Raw genomic sequence first — 26,667 nt, forward strand, 5'->3', positions numbered from 1 at the left:
CCAGTCATACAGGATCAAAGCAAAGTTACCGCATCACAAGGGATCAAAGTGATTCTAATGTATGCGCAGGCGCACACACACATGTTTGTTTGTGTAATATTGTTCACACTGAATTTGACCGTAGGAAATTTAATATGAGTCAATCAAAGAAAATGTTAGTTTTGAAGAATTTTGAAATTACGAAACTGACAATTACGAGAATTGTTTTTTTTTCTTTTGCATAACATGTCGAGCTTTTCTGTATATAGTCATTTCGTACAAGAAATTGATGAAAATGTTCTATTTTATTTTAACAATCATCAACTTCATATGCAGGTTTCGTATGGGTGCTTGAAATCCTTGAACAATCTTGGATTTTAATATTGTAGTGCTTCTATTTGGGATTTTGTGCTTAAAACGTCTTGAAACTATTTCATTCACCACAAATAACTATCTGATTGAATAGTTTTCTTATCAAATAGAGAAATAAAAAGTCTAAAAGCAACATTTCTCTGCCTGGGCTGCCTTGTACCTCTGCACGTCAGTCTGTTTCAATTTGTGACCCCCCACCCCCTCCCCGAACAGTCGGGGGTGAGTGCACTAACGTGCCTGGAGGCCGTTTTAATGAGTGTTTGCTGGAAAACCAAAAATACAAGAAGGATTTGTACGTTTTCACAATGGGGGAGTTTGCGTAAGTCCTAGTAAATCATTTTCTCGAGTGTGTACGTTACACATGCTAATTTTTAAAATCGTTTTTATTATTTTGCTAGCTAGCAAACTCGCGGGATAAATGATTGAAATGCACTCAGTGTGATGCAATACGGTGCCGCTATTATAACAGTTAGTTATTGCAGGGTAATTTATGGAATATGCTGTGAATTTAACCAAGATTACACAGCAGTAGCAGTAATGCGAGTTACTTCTCCAAAGTGAAAGCTTTAAACGTTAGCCCGATGCTTAACTAGCCAACTTAAGGCTTTCTGATTGAAGGCTAAAAGCAGCGTTGTCACCAAGTAAACAGAATATTGATTATATTTTTGTGTATTGCTGCAGTTTTTTCAAGTATTAACTTGGTGCTTTTGGCAACCTTAGGGGGAAATAATGGTAATATGACTGATCCATATGGACACAAAGAATATAGACTTTTTTGTGCTACCGAAGTTCCGTGGCTTTCATTCAAAATCTGTTTATCGTTAAACAACTTAAACATTATAATGGCTTCAAACTCACATTGAGGCCTGTGGGGCACTATCAGCCACTGAAACAGTAGACAAATGAATATTTCATACCTGAAGGCTGCCTGTTTATTTAAGGGAGATAAACAATACATTATAATTAGAATAGAATAATCCTTTAATTGTCCCACAAGGGGAAATTTGGTTGTAACAGCAGCAAAAAGACACATATACAAACAAACAGTACACAGGACACAGAACAGAAACATACACAATTTTTCTTAAATATTTATTTAATTGTATATAATAATATCACAGATGATAGATTAAATAGGTTTTTGATAGATGCTTGTGCATTCTTAAAGTCTTATATGTTGAATTGAACTGAGTATGTCATCTGTTGAAAGCCTCTCCCAGTCAGTGCTGTTCTCTATGCCTGTCTTACTCTACATGATATTTTTTAACATCAGCATGCTAAAGGACTTGTTTGGAAGAGACTGCTATTTTATATGCTAAAATATGTTTTTCTTCTGGGCCAAGTTGGTGAAAACACTTTATTATCCTCTAATAGATTTTGTAAATGCTTGGTGATGGTAGTACCCAAAACTAGCTGCATCAGGTACTTCCCTGTGTATTTGGAGAGGATCAGAAGTCCCAGGAATAAAAAAAGCCCCCAAAACAAAAACGGCAACTAATTATTTATCTGCACAGCCGTACAAGTGGCTGACTGCTAGTTTGGTCCTCTGAGGCCGTGTCCTAGTCAGAGTGTCTCGCTAGATTTCTCTCTCTTCTGTTAATTGAGCGTTTTTTGTTTGTTTGTTTTGTTGCAGTTCTGGGTAATAAGTTAAATTAATAAAATAAATATTGTAATTGCATTTCTGTTTGTTCTGTACTTGCTAACTGTCAATTCAGAAGAAAATGTAGCTGCTGTCTTCCTGTTGCTGTTTGCCAACAAACTCAGTTCCTTTGCCCGATAATTTACTTTAAAAAAAATGCCTACATGTATATTTATAAGCTGAGTTATTATATAGCTGAATAATTATATCTTTCAATTCATAACTAATAATGTTTTATTTTAAATTTGTGTCTGTGTCTTTTAGCTTCTTCTGCTTATTATTGTTATCCATCCATTTTCTTCTGCTTATCAAGGACTGGTTTACCCGGGCAGCAGCCTAAGCAGAGAAGCCCACATCTCCCTCTCCCCAGCCACCTCCTCCACTTCTTCTGGGATAACACCAAGACATCCTCAGGCCAGCTGAGAGATATAGCCTCTCCAGAGTGTCCTGGGTCTGCCCTGGGGCCTCTTTCTCCTTTTCTCATCAGCCTCTCTTCAACGTGAAGGAATAGCAGTTCTACTCTGAGCCCCTTTTGAGTAGCTGAACTCCTCAGCCTGTCTTTAAGGGAGAGGCAACACCCTTAGAGAAAGCTCATTTTTTTCATGTGTCAGTCCTCTGCTCAGCTGTCCCCAAACTTGTAAACAAGACCCAGAGAAGATTAAAGTCCTCCGCTTGATGCTGCAAGTCATTGTTTTTTATTGTCTTTTTCTTAATATATTCAGATAATTCTAAAAATATATGTACAACAGTTTGTTTATGCAGTCAGCATTTGTATATATACAGCAGTATTCTCAAACAAGCAATAGTGAACGCACCTGTGTGAGGCAAATTCCACAATCACAGTTCAATCAGTCCCCCCACCCTGACACTTTTTTCCACTTTAAGTGAGGAAATGGAATTAAATCTGGACACATCTTTATCTTTTTTGGACATATCAACATATCTTTTTAAGGTTAAGAGAATATGGTCATCAGTAGGGATGGGTACCGGTGTCTGACATAAACGGTAGTAACCAGACCGAAAAGCAGCGCACATGTGTATTTGTTTTCTGACTCTCTCTGGATTCCTCTGCAGCTGATATGTTGCTCTCAGATTCACTGTTTGATGCTGAGCTTGTGGTGACATATGACATCAATCTGCATGCACATATGACATCACACTGTATGCCTGACCTGACATCAATCTGTATGCCTATATGACATCTTACTGTATGCATATATGACATCATACCGTATGCATATATGACATCATACTGTATGCCTATATGACATCACACTGTATGCCAGACCTGACATCAATTTGTATGCCTATATGACATCATACTGTATGCATATATGACATCATACTGTATGCATATATGACATCATACGACATCATACTGTATGCATATATGACATCATACTGTATGCCTGTCCTGACATCAATCTGTATGCCTATATGACATCATACTGTATGCCTATATGACATCATACTGTATACCTATATGACATCAATCTGAATGCCTATATGACATCAATCTGAATGCCTATATGACATCAATCTGAATGCATATACGATATCAAGCTGTCTCGTTCCAGGACTTCAAGCTGAGTGCATACATGAGACAAGGCTGTATGACATAAATGACACCAAGCTGTATGCCATATATGACATCTGTCACGGCCCAGCGGCACGAGGTAAATGGGATGGACACAAGTGCAAGATCCAAACCGGATTGTTGCTCTCATATTCACTGTTTGATGCTGAGCTTGTGGTGATACTCTAAGCCAGTACTGTACTCTGGCTGTTTCAGAGTTTTCACAGTCACTGCTTTCAGGTGTCTCCAACCAGTCACGTCTCCCAACACGATGACTTCTTTTCTTTTGGTTCCCTCTACGTGGTAGTGGTCTCCCAGTGGTCAACAGGTAGGTCTTTCACGAGGTGTAGGAGATTTCTATGAAGTAAACACATTACGTCTCTGAACACATTTTGTAAATGGGACTGTCACTCACTTGTTGTTTGACGACATACACAGTTTGCTCCCAGTAAGGTCTCAATTTTCCAGGTCCTCCCCTCTCACTCATGTTACAGACTAGGACACTGTCTCACCAGGTTGGAGAGTGACTGTGTTCTGTGTGTGATGATCATAGTTCTTCTTAACCCTTGCACTAGAGTGCTGGCTGTTCTCAGCTGCAATACGATAAGCCTCTTCCATCCACAAAACCCACTTTTTAGCATAGCTCTGAGGTGTTTCAGTCCCATCTCTGGCTAACAGGCCAAAAATGAAGTCTACTAGGAGACGGGGGTGTCGACCAAACATGAGGTAGTGGGGTGAAAAGTCTGTTTCCTCATGCCTGGTGCAGTTGTATGCATGTAGTATCTGAGGCAGATGCTCTTTCCAGCTGCTCTTTGCCTTCTCCTCCAGTGTCCTTAGCATTTGAAGAAATGTCCAATTAGATCGCTCAGCTGGGTTGCCATTTGGATGGCATGGTGTTGTCCTTGAGTGAGCAGCTCCAGCCAGGTGTCGTAGGGTTACTGATGTGTTTGACTGGTTTCTTTTGCTTAATGCAGGGGTGTTTTCTGGTCACATACGCCTCAATGTCCTTCTTCATAAAAGGCCAGTAGAAACGGTCCCGTGCCAAGTGAATGACCCTCTCTGCCCTGCGTGACCCAAGTCATCATGGAGATGTTTAAGCACTAGGAGATGATATTGTGCTGGCAGCACAAGCTGCCTTCGCTGAGCCGCTGTACGATGTTGCAGCTGATTTTCCATATGAAGCTTTCCCCACTCGTGCATAAGCTCTCTCACAGGGCCACTGGCTCTCCTTCTGTCATCATAAGTTATTACTGATTTTGTTTCTTTCAGTTTGATAAGTTAACTGATAGAGGGATCCTTCCTTTGGGATTTTACCAGGTCACTGTGACAGGCTGCAATGGTGACATGTTCACAGGTGTCTCTGGCTGGGCATGTTAGGCACAGGGCAGCGACATATGCAGCATCTTGTCTCTTTGCAGACTCACAACCCTCCCATGTAGCCTGAATGGCCTCTCTCGTCAGCTCTTCAGTACACTTTGTGAGGTAGGTGTCAATGTCAAGTGGAAACCGAGAGAATGAGTCTGCATCGATGTTCACCTTCCCCGGCCTGTATTTGACATCAAACCTGAAATCTGCCAGCTCACCTACCCAGCGGTGGCCTACTGCATTCAGCTTTGCAGTACTCATCACATATGTGAGGGGATTATTGTCTGTATAGACCAGGGGTGACCCAGCATTTTTCCAAATACAGCAGCGCTAACCAACATCATTTTTTCAAGTAATATAGAAACTATTTTATATATTACCTTTTTAAACATCCCATTTTTCTTTCTAATGTCATTAAAACAAGTTTGCACATTTGTATAACAACAGTCAGACCTCCAGATCTTTTAAGCGTTCAGTTTTTTTCTCAGTGTCACACATAGATTAGTTTTCGTCTCTTTCAATAAGAAAGTCAAATCTTCAAACCCTAAAGCAATCTTTGTTTCTTTCAATCATTCCAATATTTTTCATCTCCTGTAATATAATTGCTGTTAACCAGGGCTTAGCTACTCTGATCCACAGTGATTTTGGGGGTGTGGATACTTGTTTTTTTTCACAGGTGCAGAGCCTTTTTCTACAAAATTACGAATAAACTGCACTTTTTAAAAGTACCATTAACATTAATGTAGACTGACAAGTAACTCAACATTTAACACAGTGATCAGTAGAGAAGAAAGAAAATAACCCATTTTACAATTTCTAGTTCAGATCAAAGTTATTGTTCTGATTAAGGAAACAGTAAATCTGGCCACATTATTGTCCCGATCCTCCAATTTTCCCTTTCCAATGTGACGAAATAAAATTCAACCTTTTTAAATAAAAGCAGATGCACACCCAGATATTTCTTACAGTAAGAATCCTCCAACAACCTTTCAAAAGAAACATTTTTTGTCTTTCCTTAATTTTTAGACCAACTGAATCCACAAACCTGAAGCTGCAGACCCCAAACAAACCAAATTTAATGTTTCCTTAATCAGCACAGTAATTTTTAACTCTTTGTGTGTTATGTTTACTCACAGTTTTGATGCTTGCTTCTTCGACTTGATCCATGATTGGCTCTGCACCATCGCTCTGCTGTTTTCTCTCTCCTCATGCTTCTCCTTTATGCATCCTGTCCTCAGATATAATCCAACCAGCTGCCTCCTTGTTTCCTTCTTGACTTGTATTCGCAAAATTTCCAGTTAAATTAAGAGAAATCCAGAAAAGTTTTCCTGCTTCAAAAGCTCTTCCAATTGCCTGTCTTCTTGTCCTCCTTTAAATGTGCATTTTTGTATATTTGTATTTATTTGACTTCATATTGCCATGACAACATAACACAGAGCATCTTGGTAGATTAAAGCAGGGAGTTCTGTCCTCTGCAGAAATGCTGGTGTTCCATAGTGATGTAAAAGTATGTTAATAATCTTTAAACAGACACTCACTGATCCTGTAAGAGCAGGAATTTAACTACAAACCCTCTTAGTCCCCATCAGTATCATTCATTCTGCTCTGCCGCAATGGTCACAGTGGCTGGTTTAAGTACGTTTGCCCCATAGAAAGCCACTGATGTTCAGTGAGCCCCTTTGATACATATTTAGACCTTCATAATTTTCAGGGTGCATGAGTGTTATATCTCCATCTCATCCTAAATATTTTGCCAACATGTAAAAGGCATACGTCCACAAGATTTTGATTTCTTTAATTTTAATTTAAACTTGTTTTATTCTGTGTTGCATGTTTTGAATAATCTTCTTCAGAGTAGACTTTTGGTGTAAGCTGATAGTGAATGAAAAAAACTATAAAAAGCTGCTGTGGTTTTAATTTTCCAAGAGAGGTAATGCACATAATGCAGAGACGAGCGCACGGGGGATATCCAAATTCTAGGAAGGCAGCCTGCTGCTGTACACAGGCACATCCTTCTCAGTCATAGTTCTTAACAACTTGACTGTTTTCTCAAACCACACAAAGAGTGCTGTTTCCATTCTGGGAAGTCTACTCATTGGTGTAGGCAGCTCTTCAAATTATAAGTAGCTATATATGAGCAGCTATATTAGCTTTGACTTAACATATGTTAAATAGTATACTTTCCTCTTTTAAAATTTATGATGGCTCAAAATTCAAACCTTACAAATTAAAACCCTGAATCATCACCACTTGTGTGAACTACAAGGGTGCCATCATTTTTCTTTTCAATCCATTAAGTACCACATTGAGCAAGAAAGGAAGTAAGCTCTTCATGGTGACCCCAGGAATTTTAATGTATCACTTTCTAGCATACGGCTGACACTGCTCGACATCTTACAGTGCAGTATAAGAGTCCCGCCACAAGGAGACACTGAAGGCTTTCAAACCAACAGTTTCTGCTTCCAAAGCGGCGCCAACCGTCACCACCGATCATCGTACTTATGTAACACAGACCATGGATGCATGTTTGAGTTGATACATCACTTAAAGCCACCACTGTTCAGGCATCACATCTGTCCATTAGGTTTCCCTTTAATACACAACATTTTTATCCCTGGGTACTAACTTTTTTGTTGTTGTTGACTGTTTATTTATTTGTTTGTTTGTTTGTCCGATGCTCCTTTTGCACTGCTAAATAGGCTGTAGCCAACGTGATTTATAAAGGGATTATAAAACTAAGAAATTACTGCATTATTTTACCTACTCCTATTAAACTCACTTTCCTAAAAACTGATTGCAGCTTCTGCTTTGTGATGTCAATGTTATGTCTCTAAATGATTTCATATCATTCATGGGAGATATGCTTGACAAATGAGAAGTTAACAAGTCACTGCTACAAGCTGAATCAATTCATTGGGGCGACCTGCGTGTTGTGTTGCATTGTCTGATTTGGTCATAGTGTGTAAACACGTCTAGAGGCCACTGTTGTATAGCTGCTGCAAACTGAATGTGCCCGTACCAGAGGTTATACTTAAAATGGCAGCTGTCAGGAAGTCTCTTTGGAAATTTGTGTTCGCCCTTTATGAAATAGATATGTTGTATTACAAGGTACTAATGCACCCTTGCATTGGTAAAATAAATTCTGTTAGAATAGCTGATACGCCCTCACAGAAGATTTATTTTGACCTTTCTAAAGCCTTCTTTAAAATTTAGAAAATAAAATGAAAACAGGCATATCAAAACAAGCCTACTAGAAATACTACTCTGTATTACATCCTAACACTTGGCTAAATCCTAATATGTAATTCTGGTTTAATAGTTTATTACACTAAATGCACACAGATGTTTTACTTTGGCAGGAGCTTAAACAACTGAGTTGAATTAACACAAGTTATTCATATTCAATAAACCTGTGCAATTTGTGTTGATAAAATATGATTGAAACATGTTTTGGTGAAGTAATTTGAGCTCTTGGAATATTTTAATCCTTCATAATTTTCACACTTTATTCCAACACTATTCAGTGGCAAACAAACAAAACCGTACATTTTCTGAAATATTTGTGGGTTTTTCTCGTTTGTTTTTATACTACTTGAACACTAAAGTGACCCTCCAATGTGATGACAGTGCCAGCAGTGGCCCACAGCTCATTTAATGCTTTCTCCTAATTGGCTCATAATAGTCTTGCATATGTATGAACTATGTAGGCTATCTCTATTTTAAAATAATGACTGGGCAATGAGAGCATCTCCTCACGGTGTACTTTACTGACAACAGGACAACAGGGAATACAGAGAACTGACTGAGGACTTTGTCAACTGGTGCCAGCAGAACCACTTCCAGATCAACACTCCGAAAACCAGCGAGCAGGTAGTGGACTCCACCTACACCAGTGAACATCCAGAGAATGGGCATTAAGATAGCTGACTCATATAAGTGATCTAACCAATAAACTGATCTGGAGTAACAACAGAGAGTCCATCTACACAAAAGGATAGAGACGGTTGTATTTGCAACAGAGAAGTCTTTTGGAAGGGAGCAGGGAGAGCTCCTGAAGACCTTCTAGGACTCTGTGGTGGTATTGTCCATGTTTTATGGTGTGGTCTGCTGGGGATAGGAAGAAACTGAACAGGTTGATCAAGAAAACTAGCTCTGTTCTTGGATGCCCTCTTGACCCAGTGGAGGTAGTTATCTCTGTCAGATAACAGCTCCCACCCCATACAGGCCACCCTGACAACACTAACCTGTTTTCCCTCCAGTGATAGGCTGCTGCACCCACAGTGTGCAAAGGGGAGATTTTGGAGGCTTTTCCCTCCAGCTGCTGTCAGACTGTACACTGCACAACAGCAGTGAATGTACACCACATATGCACACACTGGGGTCTTTACATATATCAGTGTGCAATACCTGTTAATACCTATTAACACCCAAACACTGCACTATGAAATGTTTCATTCTTCTCCTACTAGTAATCTGTATTATTGCATCATATATATGTATGTATATAGATCTATATATAGATAGATAGATATAGATATATAAACTTACATATATAAGTACATATCTATTTCTTGGTCTATATTTCTTCTATTTTTGCACAGCATTATTGCTGTTAGGTATGCTGCATGTGTTCATTTGTTCCTGCCTTGTGTCCTCTGCTGCAGTAACAATTTGAATTTCCCAACTCTGGGACTAACAAGGGTTATCTTATCTGAAATGTATCTAAACCCAGCTGATGTCTGGCTACATTTTCTGCTGAGCATCCAAATCACACTGCACTGAAGTTTACACACTGTATAATGCCTGATTTCTTGTAAATATTTAACGATGACCTTATGAAATATATATTGACAAAATGCTTACCAGGCCACATTGAACAATGAAAAATAAACAAAATTAAAACAAATAATTAAAAACACTGAAAAACCCTCAAAAATATCTTTTTTTTTTTAGAGATGACTTAACCTGGTTATGCTGTACCATCCAGATGAAGACGTGAGCCAAAGATTCTTTAAGTTTCATTTACATGGACATAACTAAGCACAAACAGAACATGATGGCTGGGGGGAAAACACACGTGACAGAAGGAATGGGTCACAAGGGGAAAACATGTAAACAAGAGGAGGAGACGGGAGAAAAAGACATTACTGAAATACATGAAGGGCCAGGGCTGGGGCAGCCAACCAGTCAGAGACAAAGAGCCACATTTTTTACTGTGTCACCGCAAAGAGCCACATCATACACCTGGGCACACATGAACATCCCTTCCTCTGTCCTGAGTTCAGTTCCGGGTTAGGGTATCAAACTCAGGACCCTAGCCCCATCAGGCCGGGGTCTTTGCGTGCAGTTTGCATGTTCTCTCCTGCTTCCTCCCACAGTCTAAAGACATGCAGTTAGTGGGGATCGGTGTGAATGGTTGTCTGTGTGTTAGCCCTGCCACGGGCTGGCGACCTGTGGAACCAGGGTGGACCCCGCCTCTCGCCCTATGACAGCTGTGATAGGCTCCAGCCCCCCACGACCCTGATAAGTGAAAGACGGTGGACGGACTTTGATGACCTCAGTGGATGTCAGGCAAACTTTGACTGGATTGTTAACACTGGGCCGCTCTACATGCCTGTTTCCAGTTATCATGTTTACAGACACAGTGACACCAACGCTACCAAACACAGAAGCTGCTTGGCAGAAGTTATGTCACATTATTGTAACTGAGAAACGTCACAGCATTGCTCACAATGTGAGGGCGGGGCTGCAATAACACTGCTGTGCTTTCTAATGTTTCATATTAAGACTAATCTGTGTAGACCTTTCTCTGATTATTGTTTCATAATGAAGAAAGGTCAAATATTACCAAACACATATGAAAAACTCATCTAAACAACATGTAGTGTAAAAATAAATGTCAGATATTTTAATTGTCGGGTTTGGATTCATGTTTTTTAAAAGTTGAGGACATTTTGAGTTTTGTTGATGATAGCGTTAACGTTTAGAGCGTTCCTAGAATTCATATCCTTGGTAATAACGATTCCCAAATATATTACACAACTTTTCACTGGGATACCGGAAACATAGGACACGGTACACTTGTTCACTGGTAGCAGTTCACACTTATTGCGGTTTAGGAAGAGGCCCGATGCTCTGGAGAAAGACTCAAGGGTGCTGATTGCAACTGAAACCTGAGAAACATCTTTAAGGAAGAGCACTGTGTCATCTGCCAGCTGACTGATAAAAATCTCTCTTCCTGAGGTCTGAGTCCAGCTTTGCAACTCCAGCCAGGTCACATGACACAGGGGTGTGCTCTGATGTCAGCAGGCAGGTCGGTGGAGCCCTCTGGTGATGGATATATGTCAGTGAAACAGGAGGAGGCCTGAGAACAGACAGCAGGCTTAACTAGCAGGACAAAGTAGCATGTAGTACTTGAAGGAGTCATCACAGCCAATCAGTTCTCAGGAAAATGGAACATCACATAAATATTTCTCTTCTTTGATTTTCATCAATGTATTTCCTTTGATATATTTTCTGTCAATACTTCTGCCTGATTAGAAGCTCATAGGCAGTTCCTGTCACTCTACAATAAAATAATGTAAAGGCTGCCCTCTCTGCCCTCCCACTAGCTGACCTAACTGACACAAGTAAACTGTGCTAAGATACCCTACATGGACTAAGGTTCTTGGCCACATACATATAGATTTGCTTGGCTGTAGAAAACCATGCCATGAAGCTCCCAGCGCACATTTTTGATGCTTCTGTTTGTGGCAGAGGAGGTTTGGAGCTCTGCAGAGCCTTGGTGACTTTTACTGACTATGCACCCCTACCCATTTATTATGAACAAACAGCACAACGGTTTTTGCTTTTTTTTTCTATAATACACATGTATGATTTAGATTTGTACTTATGTGGCAGCTATTTACTGACCTGACAAAGTTATTGGAAATGATGTCATGCCATGAATAACACAAGTTATTTTCCATGAAAACTAAAAGTGGGGAGATTCTCAAAAAATGAATGAGACGTGCATGACCTTCTATGACTCTGTGGCGGCCTCAGCCATCTTTTAGGGTGTGGTCTGCTGGGGCAGCAGCATCTCTGCTGGGGACAGGAAGAGACTGAACAGGCTGATCAGAAGGGCCAGCTGTGTTCTAGGACGCCCTCTGGACCCAGTGGAGGTGGTGAGTGACAGGAGAATGGTGGCTAAGCTGTCATCCCTGTTGGACAACATCTCCCACCCCGTGCAAGAGACTCTGACAACACTGAGCAGCTCCTTCAGTGGCAGGCTGCGGCACCCACGATGAGGGATGGAGAGATTTCGCAGGTCTTTCCTCCCTACTGCTGTCAGACTCCACAACAAAGACTTCAACTGATCAAACACACCCATCCACACATGTGCAATAGCAATAACAGTAAGTGCAATACTCTTTTCCGGCATCGTTGTATTATACTCAATTGTATATAGCATTTGTATTCTATTGTTTTTGATTGTATATATATTTATTTTATTTTATTTTATTCTATTCTATTGTGTACAGTTTCTATTGATATCACACTCCATTCCAGTGTTTTTCTTTTTTCTAATTCTCCATGTAACTTTGCAGTGTCCACCGCTGTAACAAAACAAATTTCCCGCGCGTGGGACTAATAAAGGTTATCTTATCTTATCTTATGTAATTTGACATATTTTGTTGTTTTGTGTGTGTGTTTGTCTGTGTGAAGCTTTGATGTGTATCTGAAAAACACAATCTTGAAAACACTGGAAAAAGACCTCAAGACATTTTTTCCTTTACTTTCTATGCAAACAAAAATTCCCACCAAGGCTTTTTAGTGTGAAATTTAGTGCGTATAGAAAATACCTGTGCCAGGTTGTCACCATCTAGTGGTGAACATGGCCTTACCACTACATCAGGTGAGTTTTTCACTGTGCACAGTGACACAAAACTCATTTAACAACACAAACTATTTTTAAAAAATGCATTTTAAAATGATGTAGGCAGATCAAGGCAATGTTATAGATTCAGTAAGAACTGAAGTTTATCGTAATCCTTCAAATATGCAGGGCGTCACACTAACACAGTTGCTTATGTCCAGCATAGCTCTGTTATTATCAATTGGATTCAAAGCGCGACCAGTTTAATGTCTTAAACTAAACTGGCATTGAAGTTTCAGTGAACTAAAGTGGTCAATAAAGAGATGCTGAAGAGCATGTTCATGCAAACATCGTCGGGTCTGCCGTGGTAAGTTTAATATGGGACTTCTGCTCCTGAACCTCTGCGCACAGCGTCTGCAAATCAGGGCGTCATGAAGTCACTTTCATCTACGCAGGACTGTAAGCTGTCGTCTGTGAGGCGTGAGTTGTGTTTGTTTGTAACACAGTTCATGGTGGAGAATAGCTGCTCACATACGTATGTGGATCTGAAGATCGACAGGACTCCAAATGCATATTTCTTCATGTTTATGTGTCGGGGATGGCATTCAATGTTTCAAACAAGGTTCTCAGTATCACTCCATTTGTGATTCTGAACAAGAGTGGCCTTCTGATGGGCAACATCTTCAAGATCCTCTGTCAAGCGTTTGAATTTGGACACCCTCATATCTTTGTCAGCTATGTCAGCCAGCTCCAGCTCCAGATCAGGTTGACTTATACCTGAAAATCCAGTCACATTTAACAGGGATGGATCGATGGTCAGGGCAGTGACGGGGAAGGATAATGTGGGTTTTTCCTCTCTGAACTCGTGGAATTATTTCCCAAATAATTATGGTGTTTGCAGACTGCAAATGCTCTGAATTTATCACCTTGTGAGCTTGTTTGAACTCCCTTAAAGAGGGGAAGTGAAACAGTGTGCCTCTCTGTGAATCTCTGGCTAAAACTGTCAGTTTGCACTCAAACGCTAACACCTCCTCCAGCATGTGTAACGCTGTGCCTCCTCTCCCCTGCAAAGTTGTATTCAGCTTCTTCAGGTTCGCTGTAATGTCCACGAAGTGCAGCTTTTTCAGCCACTCTGGCTGTTCCAGCTCAGAAAAGGTGAGCCCTTTGCTGCTCATGAAAGTTTTCACCTCTCCCAGACATGCAGCAAAGCGTTTCAGCACCTCTCCTCTGGACACTCTGTTATACAGCAGGAGATCAGGGTAAATGCTCTCCACCTCATCCAGTAATGAACAGTTCTGGATTTAAACCTTTTGCCATTATTTTATTGATGATCTGAATGACAACATTTATGACCTCTGTGCATTCTGGAGGAAAGGTTTGCGCACACAATGCCTCTTGGTGCAGGATGCAGTGAAACGTCAGCAGCTTTCTATCCAGTGACTTCTGCAGCCAGGCCACAAAGCCCGTGTGCCCTCCAGTCATACTTGGTGCCCCATCAGTAGCCACTGACACTAGGTGGCTTGTTTTTATTTCTTTGACTCTTAAACAATCATCACAGCCTCACAGATGTCCTCCCCCGTGTCTGGCATTTTAGTGCTATCAGCTCAATCATTTCTTGCTGTGGTCAGCAGAGTTCACATATTGCTAAAACAGCGCTATTTGTTCACTGTCACTTTTGTCTTTGGACTCATCACAGGCAATTGAGTACGCTGCAGCTGAACTGACGTCTTTAATTTGCTGTCTTGTGATATTTTCTGCCATTTTGATGGTTCTGTCTTTGATAGTCTTCGCAGAGCGAGGCATCGCTCAGATTTTCTGCACGGAGATTGTGCACTCTGGTTTTTAAAGTCAGCGAATAGGTGTTCTGAAATCTTAATGAATGATTCCTTCATATATTCTCTGTCCGTCAACGGCTTCCCACGCCTGACTATTTCCTGAGCGGCCACAAAACTTGCATATGCAGACTTCATCCACTTCTTGAATTGATGTTTCCACAGATCAGCCTTCCAAATCACTTCCAAAAAGGCTTTTTTCCTCTCTTCTCCCTCTGGATATTTTTCAGCAAAGGCTGTGTTTTTATTTCGACATTTGACCTTTTATTGTTAGCCAGTCTCTCTCCACAAATTAGGCATACTGGTAGGCCACTCTCGTCAGAAGTAAATGCAAATGAATCTGCCCAGGCATCATTAAATGTTCTATTTTCTTCTGATATTTTTCTTTTCTTACATTTCTCCATACTTGGCCTACCCGAGGTTGAAAGTCTCGATAAATGCATGGCGTTTTGGCGGGTACACCGGCTTCCACGTTATGCAATGCTTATTTTGAGCAACAAAAATAATAAAATATAATTTTATTATATTTATTATATAACTTAATACTTATCATTAAATTGATAAGTATTTAATGATAAGTATTAAATGGAAGTGTATTGTCCCAAGCCACGCGGAGCCGCAGTATAAGGATGAAAGAGCCACATGCGACCCCTGGTCTATACAGACAATAATCCCCTCACATATGTGATGAGTACTGCAAAGCTGAATGCAGTAGGCCACCGCTGGGTAGGTGAGCTGGCAGATTTCAGGTTTGATGTCAAATACAGGCCGGGGAAGGTGAACATTGATGCAGACTCATTCTCTTGGAATCGCGCACTGCTGGCACGGTCTCTGCACACAAAAACAAAATCTAACCTGAATTGAAATTAAAATCAAAACTTTAACAATTCTGTTTTGCAGTGTTAGTCAGTAAGTGACTGGCTGCTCCCGTATGGGATTAGAACGATGCCGCCTTATCCCATAGTCCAGCCAATAATGCGATTCACATTCGTATATACGCTGCTAATCAACGTCGTCGACAGGCTATGACAGCGTCCTTATGTGCACCGGTGTTTTAGCTAGCAAAGTGGCGTGGCTGATGTGGAGTGAAGCCACGTTAATGACAACGTGTACAACCATTGGAGATGTGAGCAGGACAGACGGAACAATTGACGGAAAAAGTGTGGACTTTATACCAGTTTTTAAATTGTGTTGATAGGCCACGTAAAACCAGAGTTATGATAAAAATATCTGCAATGTTTGGTTTTCTTCCTGAATACTAGCGTTGTTTATATTTACTGCGGGAAGAAACGGTAGAAACGGCGTTTTATAAGGAAAACACTCGAAAGCACTCTCCGCCTGTGAGCAAAACCAAAACCAAAACCAAAAAAACCCTTTCCTATTGGTCGAAAAATGTACCATGTCGACCAATCAAATAATGATATGGCGGCATTTAGTTGTTTAGGAAGGGGGAAGTTTTAGGAGTGACGGCGGTGTTTTGAGATGCGAGAGATTTGCGACGTTTAGTGCAAATCTTGTGTAGTTAGTGTGTAGTGTAGTCAATAGTTTTGTTGTGTGTGTCAGAACAATGAGGCGACTACTGAGTGTTACCATGGTCACCACCCATCTTGAGGAGTTTGCCCCCTCACACATACTAATGTGCCACAAACAGGACTTTAATATCACCAACCATTCCCATTTTATTACGGTGTATCCATATAAATGGCACACCCTGTAGTTAAATTTTCTTTGTACATTTCATTTATCCACCATCATACATTAAGCCAAGAGAGGTCATTATACTAACAAGACAAATCAACGCTGGGCCAAAGTTCAGCACGTGGTTAAAGATTGTAATCCAGCCAGGGTGTAAATATCACTTAGCAGCCAGTCGTTGAGCTGAAGCAGGCAGTATCAACACATAAGTCTACTCTACCCGGCTTAAATCACAAGACCACCTCTGACCGAAAAGCTGTAGATTTTTCTTGTTTGCAAAAATCAATTCAGATTCACATTAATTCTGTTCACAGCTCCAACAACATGAGGAAGACGAGAGGGAGAAAAACAATTAGATTGAATTACAATTGGATGGAAGTCGAGGACAAGGAGAAGGAAGCTTAGGATGAGGAGAAAGAAAAGCAGCAGGAGCATCTTTAGGGATCTCTATGATGTCATTGAGGTTTGTTTCATTAATATTGTCCTCTCACAAAGAAAGATGACTTGTTTTAGTTCACCTACTTCCTGTATTAAATAGTGATGTGCAAAACGTTGTGGAAAACCACGGAGCAGGCACGTATAGTGCATCTGCAGGTAAATGAACATCAAATCTCTCAGACTAAAATCTGTATTATACTTTTAGTCTTAAAAACATATGTTGTATATTTATCACCCTTATGATAAAACCCATGTCAGCCATTGGTTTATGGACTTTGTATTTTGAAGCCTCAACATTTGCTTTATTGCTATTGCTATGTGGGTATTTGTTAGCCTTTTGGGACCATATTAGGTGGAGGGATCAGAATCTGGAGTTGTGCAAACTTCTGTTTGCTTTAAGCGTGTATCCATAAGATTTGTACAGCAGATCCAAGTTGTGCCTTGAAAACAGGAACGTTGTCTGCATAGAGGAGAACTTTAATAGCAGGCTTGTACAAAGTGAGGCTTTGTGCTCACATTTGCTGCAAACACTCATTTTAATTCTGTTACCCTGTTTTGATGCAGAATTCACTTGAAATCAGGCAAGAACTGGACTTGTTTTTTATAATGTGTTCTTGTGAATTGATTGTGTATCGCATACATTTGATTTGACTTTCTGCGAGGCAACAGTCGTCCGCTGGCCAAAAAAGTTTTCCAAATACCTTCACGTTATCAAGCCTGGATTTAGAAAAGAACAGCAAAAAAATCTGCACCTCCTGCTTCACATGCAATTTGTTTTCGTGTGTTCAGAGGCGGCGGTGAGAGGGGAAACCTCGGCTCACCCAGCTGGAGAGACTGACCAGGAAGAGTCGAACATTAACTCTGCTCTTCCAGGGCACCCTGCAGACTCGGCTGCTGGCATTGGTGAGGGAGTGCGGCCGCCGCTGTGATGACGCCAAACTGGAGTCCATCATAGGTCGACTGCAGGTATGCGAGTCAGACCTTCTGAGGATGGTTTCACTTTTCTCTCTTCTTTATAATTGACCCTTGTTTTCTCTCTCTCAGCTCCTTGTCTCAGAGTGGGAGGGATTTGAAGCACAAAGGGAGGAGCTTGTCGTTTGGTTGGTTGATATGGATGTCCACCTGAGTGCGGTTGACCAGCTGACAGGAAACACATGTGAAAAACTGAAACAACTGCAGGTGTGGGCTTGTTTTGATATGACATATATTTGATATGATACATATGTCAGAGACATTGTCCTAAACTGGACTAACAAAGAACCATGAGTTCAACATGAAACTTACCTTACATAACGTAAGGCTGAAGTTCATTGATAATTTTAATCAAAAACTTGTTGAAATATTTTTACAGATTATGCAAACATCTGCTGATGAAAATGTGTTGATTTATTCGTCTGTTATGAAGCAATTGCTATTTCTAATGTGTCTTTATCACTTTCTGATGTTTTATTAATTAAATAATACATGTATTAATTGTTGTGTTATCTATAGATATAGTATTCATATATATATTTATTTAAAGTATAGTAAAAATGTTTAATTATTACTGTTTAAATGACTAATATGTAACATGTATTAGTAGTGATGTGGTGCTGAGGGTTAAAATGCCTTTTTGTCTTTTGGTATATTATGAAATGACAATAAACCATTAATATATGTCTATGCTGTGCTCGTATTTATTTTATCCTACCTAAATTCAATTTATGATACATTTTATTTTGAAAGATTTAAAATGGTTCTTTAAAATGTTTTTTTTAAAGAACCATTTGAAGGAGCTTTTAAAAATGGTTCTCTAAAGAACCATTTTAAAAAAGGTTCTTTGAAAAACCATTAAAGGTTCTTCAATGAACGACTGAAAGAAATGGTTCTTCAAAGAACCATTGTTTGAAAGGTTCTTTGTGGCACCAAAAAAGGTTCTTCTATGGCATCAGTCTAAAGAACCACTTTTGGTTTCAGTTGGCACCTTTATTTTTCTGAGTGTATATATATATATATATATATATATATATATATATATATGTGTGTAACACTTTTACCACCGGCTCGTGTAATAAAACCCACCTTATGCCTTCGGGTGAAGTCTTAACCCTGGTTAAACATTCTGTGATAAAAGATACATCTCGAAAAGTAACTATCAGTCTAGGGTATCGTATGATTCTCACGTCTAAATAATCAATTGGAGGCTATGGGAAATACACTTGGCCTGTAAACGCTTATGTATCTGAATACTTAAATGTTAAAACACCATGCAATAAAACCAACACGAGATCTCAGTTTTAGAAAATGTATTAAACATTTGCAGGAAACTCACATTCAAACCCTTTTTTTTTATGAAGAAGAACGAATATAGAAAATAAAATAGAACCCCGGGGGATAGGTTTTAATCTCTCTTTTCTCATTTTATTTTGAGTGCACTCTTAGTCTGTTTTTGTTGGCGCGCTTTAGTTGGAGCTCTTTTTAATAACGATACCTCCGTGTATCCATGAAGTCTTGGCCGCACCCGATGAATCACTCGCTCGTTGCGGTAGCAACCGTCTCCGCTCGCAGCAGCTAGCAACGAATCTCCGGTTCCCTCGGTAGTAGCGAATCGTCCTCCGTCAACGACTCTCTCCCGAGACGACTCTCAAAACTCCTGCTGTCCGTTCAGGCGGTATCTCCTTCAGCAAGGACCGTGGCGTTAGCCTAGCTCCGGCTAGCTAACGTAACCAAACTTGCCTCGTGTTCACCAAGCACAAATGGATACGGAAAGCCCAGCTCAAACGCTCCGAGTAAATACCGGGAAGTCCACAGTCTGTTGGTTTGTTGTTGCTGAACAACCTCAACATTGGTGACATACGCGGTCCCGGAGTCTTTGCTCTGTCTACACCATTTTCACATTACTCCCTTTTTCCTCTCTTGTTCTCGAGTCTTTCCCCCCGGAAGTGAAAAAAAACTCAAGGTCATGAACTCACATAACGTAGCGTAAGAAAATAATTTTTAAACCTCTTCTCTTTTTAAAGACATTCACATTCCATGAAATTATGTTTTAAAGTAACTGATTTCAAACACAACTATTTATGCATTTTAATACATTTATTTATATCAAATATTTATGCAAATTTTAGCTTCACCATGAACTGTAATTTTATCTTTAACTTATTCCCATGAAAAAAAAATACAAAATAAATACCACTGATATTTATCAGAGTATTACACTCTCCCCCCACCAAATAAAAGCATGCCCTCATGACTTTGTACCTTGAAAACATAAACCATTATGGCACAACTGGTGAGTAAAACACACAACTAAGCAAAGATGGGTGTACCTATCCACTTGTAAATACAAGAGACATATTTCACTGTAGGGGCTGCTACAACACTGGGATGACCTGGTTCATCATAAGTTAACCTTAAAGGAGCCCTCCTTAACCTCTGAGGTCGGGTCTTAATGTCAAAGTCAGGATTAGTCTCAGAGTTAAGTTCAGTGTCTTCTTCTGGCAAGAGAATGTCTTCAGTCAGTGTTTTGTCTTTGTCAGTCTCTTCGTGATTCTCGCAAGTCTCTGGTAGTTCAGTTTCGGTTGTCTCAGTAGACTCAAATTCATTTACACTGTCCATTTCAGGTTCCTCCACACATTCCTGCGTTACTCCCAGCTCAACTGTTTTTGGTTGTTCAGTCAAGTCGCTTAAGGAAATATCCAAATCCAGACTGAATGGTTCCAGAGTATCATCATCCATGTTGTTTCTGAGAGGTTCAACGGTTGAATCATACCAAAGTCCATAGTCCTCATCCTCTGAGTCAGTGTACTCTTTTTCAACTTGATCACTGGGTGTAACTCCTTCTCTTTCAGAGTCTTTATCTGGCGTTTTCTGTGATAGTGTCTTTTCCTCTTCAGGCTTGTCTGTGCGTTCTTTCTGTTTTCTCCGTCGAAGAACTCTCCTCGTAGGTGTAAGATCCGTATGGGATTCAGGATCTAGACATATCCTCTTCCCAAGAGGCAGTAGGTGATTTCGATGGAGGATCTTGATTGGTCCATCACCATCTTCAGGTTTCAGCCGGAACACTGGTAGGTTCGGCATCTTGCTTTCCACAACATATGGTTTTGACGCCCAGCGATCGGCCAGTTTATGCTTCCCTTGTAAGCCGAGGTTTCGTAGCAAGACTCTGTCTCCAGGTAACAACTGTGTGAATCTGATTCTTTTGTCATACCTCTGCTTATTGTTATCATTTTGCTTGGCAGCGACGGACTCTGCTAGTTCATAGGCAGCCTTTAACTCCTTCCTCATGTCAGAAACGTACTTGAGGTAAGTTTTCTGTTGTGTGCCATCACTGGAAGTCTCAAAACATAGATCCACAGGTAATCTGGCTTCACGCCCAAACATAAGAAAATAGGGAGAGAATCCTGTAGCTTCATTAGGAGTGCAATTATAAGCATGAACCAAATGAACAATGTGCTGACTCGATTTTTTCTTTTTGTTCGGTTCCAGAGTCCCTAACATGTCCAACAATGTCCTATTAAACCTCTCGGGTTGGGGGTCTCCTTGAGGATGATAGGGCGTCGTTCTTGATTTTTCAACTCCAAGTGAACTCAAAACTTCATGGACAAGACGACTTTCAAAATCTCTGCCCTGATCACTGTGCATCCTCTGTGGCAATCCATAATGAACAAAATACTTCTCCAGCAACACTTTTGCAACTGTAGAGGCTTTCTGGTCTTTTGTTGGAAAAGCTTGAGCATAGCGAGTGTAGTGATCAGTAATGACCAGAACATTTTCTGTGTTGCTCGAATCAGGCTCAATGGACAGAAAGTCCATACAAACGAGGTCAAATGGTCCATCACTTTGCAAATGCGACAAAGGTGCAACTCTCTTGGGTAGAGTCTTTCTTTTTATGCACCTCTCACAAGACTTGCAATACTCTTCAATCTCTGACTTCATCCGAGGCCAGTAAAACCGATCTTTAATCAGGCCGTATGTCTTGTCGAGGCCCAAATGACCTGAGTCATCGTGCAGTGATTTCAGTACGGTGGTTCTGTACTTTTCTGGTAGTACCAACTGAGAACAGCGTGATTTACCTGGAGGAGTTACAATGCGATACACCACTCCTTTCTGCATCTTTAACCTGTCCCACTCTCTCAACAGCAAAGAGCAAGTTGGATGCTTGGTCTTGTCAACTTGGTTGCTATTGCCATTACTCAGAGCTGACCACACTTGTCCTATGCCAGGATCTTCCCGCTGAGCGGTTGACAACTCAGTAAGACTCACAAAGGGCATATTTTTAACACTCAAAGAAGCCAGATTGCAATAAGCTTGTGGGATAGCTTGTGGAGAAGTGCCAAAAGGGTCAATGGCTCTTCCAGAGTGTGGATTTCTGTGCTTTATCACCACAGACATTTGACACATGGCCCTCACGCCTGCTGCAGGAATGTCGTTCCACTCTGACTTGTGTATTGAACTCGGATGTGGGCGGCGAGAGAGAGCGTCGGCATCAATGTTTTGGACTCCTGATCTGTACTTGAGACTGAAGTCATATGTAGATAGAGCAGCAAGCCAACGGTGACCCGTCGCGTCTAGCTTGGCAGACGTTAGCACATATGTCAGAGGGTTGTTGTCTGTCCTCACCTCAAACTTGGTCCCATACAGATAGTCATGCAGTTTGTCCACTACCGCCCACTTCAGCGCCAAAAATTCCAATTTATGGGCTGGGTAATTCTTCTCTGAAGGAGTCAAACTCCGACTGACGAAAGCCACAGGTCTCAATCCTTCACCTTGATCCTGGTACAACACTCCTCCTAGCCCTTCCCGGCTAGCGTCTACATGTAGCACATAAGGTAGCTGAGGATTCGCAAAAGCCAACACAGGAGCTTGGGTAAGTCGTCGCTTCAGCTCCTCGAAGGCTGCTTCACATTCTTCACTCCATCGACCACCAAAAGGCTCTGAGGGGTTAAGGTAAGTGCTATCCTGCTTTTCCTTTGCTTTCTTCTTTGCAGCTGGGGGGTAACCGGACAACAGTTGGTTCAATGGGTGAGCTACCTTGGAATAATCCTTCACGAAGCGCCTGTAGTACCCACAGAATCCAAGAAATGACCGTAATGCAGTCACAGTGTTGGGTCTCGGCCATGTGGTTACAGCTTCAGTCTTCTTTGGATCGGTAGATACCCCATCTTGAGATATAATGTGTCCAACATAAGTTACTGATGGCTGACAAAACTGGCATTTATCCAGTGACAACTTCAGTCCTTCGTCCCTTAAACGGTCAAGCACCTTTAGCAACCTGGTCTCATGCTCCTCAAGCGTTGCTCCAAACACAATGAGATCATCGAGATAAACCAATACCTCAAGCAAGTTCATGTCTCCAACAGTCTGTTCCATTACCCGCTGAAACGTAGCAGGAGCCCCTGTCACTCCCTGTGGCATTCTTTCAAATTGGAAGAATCCAGCCGGGCAAATGAATGCTGTCTTGTCTTTGTCGGAGTCTGCCATAGGCACTTGATAATATCCACTCCGAAGATCAAGCACACTAAACCACTTGCTTCCACTGAGACAGGCCAAAGCATCTTCAATTCTTGGCACCGTGTATTGGTCTGGGACAGTGCGGCGGTTTAGAGTCCGGAAATCCACACACATCCTTATTTTCCCATTCTTCTTCCTCACGACCACAATGGGTGAGGCATAAGGACTGCGTGACTCTGTAACAACACCAGCGTTTTTTAGCTGCGATAGATGCTGTCTCAATGCCTCCACGTCTGCAGGCGGCAGCCGACGAGACCTCTCACGAAATGGTTTGTCCTCTGTGGTTTTGATAGTGTGCTGGGTGCTCTTACTGCATCCTACATCAAACTCATGCAGAGAGAAAACCTCACTCCGTTCCATCATTTTTGTCACCAATCTTTCTTTCCACTCCTTAGGAACTGGTGAGTCTCCAAAGTTGAAAGAAGAGGAGCTCAACTTTCCAGGTGACTCAACTTCAGACTCTTCCTTCCCAGGTGGAGATGACACAACGTCGACTGGAAACAGATGAGCTATTGGCGTCCCTCTGGTCAAGGTAATTTCCCGTGCTGACATGTTTCTAACTAGAACAGTAATTCTTTTGGCCGTCACACCAGTGGAGGTCTGCAACTCTGGTCTCACCAGGAGTCCATCGGGAAACCGTGACTCGTTCGCAGGGTCATCAGGCGAGTCTACAAGGATTGTCTGAGTGCTCAGCACTCCCTGAAACTTTGGTGCCCCAGTCACTTTGGCGACTCCCCCAGGCCGTATGGTGACAGGTTTGGTTTGAGTGAACCACACAGTTCCTCTCTGGTTATTATCAGTATCAGGTGGCAGAACTGAGATCTCACTGAAAACTTTTCTGAAGACCGGGTGAATGTGCATGGATCTCACAAAGCTTTCTCCTCCCTTTTCACTGCAGTGGCTAAGCAATCGCCTCACAGTGGGTGTGTTTGTGCCAACAAGCAGGGAAGCTTCACCTCTCACAACTGGGTCGGGACATACCAACACAAGTGCATCAATGGTCTCACTCACGCCTACGTCTGCTTCCAAAAACTCCAGCCTAAGTGACAAATAGCCATCATAAGGGTACTCGGCGGAACTAAGACCCCATATCGCCAAAGTGTCGATAGACGTCAATGGCAGGTGTGTCAAATATCTGTCGTAAAAGGATCTGTACAGCAGGGTTATTTGAGAACCAGAATCGAGTATGGCTTTAGAGTAAATGCCTTCAATCTGTACTGACACTACAGAGCTAGGGCCCACTAAGCCTGCAGGTACATTGTCGTTCACTTTTCCATCTAAGTTGCTGCACTTGGTGGAACGTTTTACAACCACCGGGATGCCAGGCCGTTCCTCTACTGGATCCCGCGGTAGTTTCCCGATTTCTTTGTCAGTTTAATGAGGCGCTTATTGACTTTGAGTAGGTTTTCTTCACCCTCACATTCTCTCTTAAAATGTCCATCCTCCCCACATCTATAGCAAAATATTCCAGGTTTATCCTCTTGATAGCCAGACCTTTGTGGGGTAGCATTTTTTTTGTAAGGTGTCTTGGCAGGGATTTCTAGTTGTGGAATCTGGGTGTCTGGATGTGATGCGACTGTAGCAGCTTTAAGACTAAGCATCTCAGCTTTCATGACACTTATCTCTTTTTTCAGCTTTGCTACTTCAGGATCGACTTCTTGTTCAGGTGCCGACTTGGAAACAGGAATTACAGACTGTGACATTACTGGGTTCTTAAGATCGTTTCTGCTTTGGAGCATATCCTCTTCCTCCCTTACTTCTTTTAGCAACTCACTGAAAGAAGGAGGTTCTCGCAGCTTGTGAGTCATACGAAGACGAAGTGCAATCATGTCTTGTTGCAGTGCTCCTCTCACAACCTGCTCCATCCGTAATCGATTCATGTCAGACAGTGCCACGCCTCCTTTTCTGAAAATACAGTGCAGCAGTTTATCCAGCCTCAACAGGTAAGTAGACAGTTTTTCGCCAACATTTTGGTATGTATGTCTAAATTTCACCAGAAGATCGGATGCACTCTCAGTTGTTCCAAAAGCTGTCTCCAAAACTTGCATGTAGTCATATGAAGTTGCAGTGGGCTTCTGCACTCTTAGGAATCTTACAATGTCAGCAGCTGGACCTTTCAGACTTTCCACTATCCTCTGTTTCTTTATATTGTCACTGCACTGCCACTCTTCTAGCAGATGTGTTGTCTGCTCTGCCCAGGCATCATACTCTTCCTCCCCATTGGGCGTAGGTTTCACACCAGAGAACATGCGCAGCTTACGATAGCTCTGAGAATCAACAGATGTGGTGTTACATTTATCCACTAAGGAACTGATGGCATGTATCAGAGCAGTGTTCACGTCAAGGGGTGAAGGCTGAAGTAAGCCACTAACATCAGTAAGAGTTTTACCTTCAGTCTTCAGGAATAACATTAGCTTAGATTGAAACCCGTCATTATCTGCAGGAGCAGTGAGCACATGAGCCGGCCATGGACCAGCCTCCCCAGGAAGTCCAACAACACCAGGTAAGGTTTGATTGGTCAAGTCAGTTGAAGTCTTGATCAGTACAAACTGTGTCTTAGAAGCTACGTCAAGACAACGGTCAACTATCTCGGATTTCCCAAATACTTTGACCTGACTCAAAGCTGATAGCAGAACTGCATCTGTGACATCTGGGTCCACATCACTAAAGACAACTGCATGTTCATAAGCTAACTGCTTCTTTTTGCACCAGGCTTCAATTTCAACGGCTTCCATTTTTCTTTTTAGCTCAAACAGTAAAAGATCTCACAATAAATGTAACCACACTTGACAATTCCCTGTTATTAGCAATGAAAATAATTACCTTAGCAATCTCAAAAAAAAAAATTAATTCCCTCTCTTTGTTGAATAAAGGAAAACCAGGTCAGTCATAACAAAAATACATCTATCCCGGACGAGCCCCCAAAAATGTAACACTTTTACCACCGGCTCGTGTAATAAAACCCACCTTATGCCTTCGGGTGAAGTCTTAACCCTGGTTAAACATTCTGTGATAAAAGATACATCTCGAAAAGTAAATATCAGTCTAGGGTATCGTATGATTCTCACGTCTAAATAATCAATTGGAGGCTATGGGAAATACACTTGGCCTGTAAACGCTTATGTATCTGAATACTTAAATGTTAAAACACCATGCAATAAAACCAACACGAGATCTCAGTTTTAGAAAATGTATTAAACATTTGCAGGAAACTCACATTCAAACCCTTTTTTTTTATGAAGAAGAACGAATATAGAAAATAAAATAGAACCCCGGGGGATAGGTTTTAATCTCTCTTTTCTCAAACTGTCTAATTTTATTTTGAGTGCACTCTTAGTCTGTTTTTGTTGGCGCGCTTTAGTTGGAGCTCTTTTTAATAACGATACCTCCGTGTATCCATGAAGTCTTGGCCGCACCCGATGAA

The 26,667-nt window shown here is 41.3% G+C and overlaps 1 long non-coding RNA gene across 1 annotated transcript in view; it reads left to right on the plus strand.

Moving 5' to 3' along the window:
• Positions 1–17,861: 17,861 nt before the first annotated feature.
• The window catches only part of LOC135933730 (uncharacterized), a 47,125-nt gene continuing 38,319 nt past the window's right edge, over positions 17,862–26,667 (plus strand). The window contains exon 1 of the long non-coding RNA XR_010573917.1: positions 17,862–17,933. This is a non-coding gene — a long non-coding RNA (uncharacterized LOC135933730). The remainder of the gene's footprint in view (positions 17,934–26,667) is intronic.

Source organism: Pelmatolapia mariae, linkage group LG13 (genome assembly GCF_036321145.2).
Source record: "Pelmatolapia mariae isolate MD_Pm_ZW linkage group LG13, Pm_UMD_F_2, whole genome shotgun sequence".
In the NCBI taxonomy this organism is placed as follows: Eukaryota; Metazoa; Chordata; class Actinopteri; order Cichliformes; family Cichlidae; genus Pelmatolapia; species Pelmatolapia mariae.